Source organism: Camelus ferus, chromosome 4 (genome assembly GCF_009834535.1).
Source record: "Camelus ferus isolate YT-003-E chromosome 4, BCGSAC_Cfer_1.0, whole genome shotgun sequence".
Lineage (NCBI taxonomy): Eukaryota > Metazoa > Chordata > Mammalia > Artiodactyla > Camelidae > Camelus > Camelus ferus.
The window spans coordinates 17,400,699-17,402,410 of NC_045699.1; positions in this window are offsets into that span (position 1 = coordinate 17,400,699).

Here is a 1,712-nt window from a genome sequence, read left to right on the forward strand (position 1 = left end):
TCTTTCCTTCTTTGGGAGGACGGCCGTGTTTGACGACTTCTTGTTGACTCTTCAACAATTTTTATTTGACTGAGGTTCCTGAAACGCCTTTCTCAGGACCCCACCTTGACTATCTTGTTAGAAAGAGGAGTTAAGTGTTCTGTACACAGCACTGAGGACATTTGGCAGGTCTGAGCTCTTCATTTTCTTTGGTATGAATTTCATCGATTAAAGCAAATTTGCCCCAGTCTCGCTGGCCATGTCGACTGACCTAAACTCCACAAAGTGAGAGTTGGGAGTTATGTTTTGTTTGGAGCAAAATGAGGGCAGTATCCCAGGAGACAGCATTCAGAGAGCTCTGAGGAACCACTGGGAAGAGGCAGGCGGGAAGGTCCATATTAGAGAGGATTTCAGTGAAGGGGCAGGTGCGGTCAAGGGCACATTTAGGCAGGGGCTTGCTGCTAGTCAGGAGGAGACGATGTCACAGTTACTGGTTTTAGTGTCCTCCTTGGCATGAGATATGAGCAAAGCATTGGGCTCCTGAAACCTTCTCCTGAAGGCCTGTTCGGCCAGTCTTTCCGCAGAGCCCAGGTGCCTCCTTCCTGATCTCCACCCTGAACTCCTTTTAGGGCCTGTTGCAGGCTAGAGGTTGCAGGCCGATGTTTAAACCCAGGCAGAGGTAGATTCCAAGTGCCCACATGACTCCCGACTTGAGAAGGCAGACGCAAGTGCCAGTTTTATGCCAGCAACCTGAAGGCTTCCTTCTTAAACTCTCAGCGATTTGGGAGTGCAGGGTCAATTCTGGTCTTTATTTAACATTTTTCATTTGTGTGTTTCCTTTGTACATTGTACAATTTCATTTATTTATGTTGCAGTAAAATATTGTTTCTGTTGTTCCGTCGATTTGATGCCTGCTCGCAATCAATGCTGAGGGAAGATTTTCCTTACTTTACCCTTATATTAACCCAGGAAATAGTTCTGAATTCATTTTATGATCATTCCTAGCTAAAAATTTAGGAAAGTCCCATTTCTCCAACCCCTCTACCCATGTGTACTTCTTCTTTCAATTAAAAATTTTTAATTGAAGTAGAGTCAGTTTACAATGTTATACCGTCCTACAGCATAATACTCAGTCATACATACACGCCCGTCCATATTTCTGAACCGATTTCCTAGTCTTTCAGAGTGTTTTTTTTTTTTTTTCAAGTCGGTGTTTTAAACTAGTATTCCCAGAGGTGATCTGAGAATAACTGAGGATGAGGACAGGACTACTTACCTCCTTTAGATGCCTCACACACACAGCCGTTTTGTCAGACAGCTCTTCTAGCTGCTGCGTGTCTGCAAAATACACCACATGCTGTAAGATTTCTCTCCATGCTATACCAGGCACTGTTCTAAGTGTGGAGACTGGTTCTTGCTCCCTCAAAGTCCGCGGGCAGTGCGGCTCCTGGAGCTTGCATTTGAGGGCCTCCCCGTGCAGACCCCTGACAGTGTGACTGGGAGCTGCAGCCATAGCCACTCTGGGCTGGGCTGGGGGGCTGGGCTGGCTGAGCGGGGACCGGACAGCTTCCTGGGTGTTGTATTCATGCTCCAGGCAGCTGTCATTCACTCTGTTCTCTCTCAGCCTGTATTTTGCAAACTTTATTCATTCCATCTTTATAATTTCCCTGGTGACCAGCGCTAAACTTGTCTTGATGTTTTGAAAGAGGCAATGAAAGTCACCAGTCATTTAA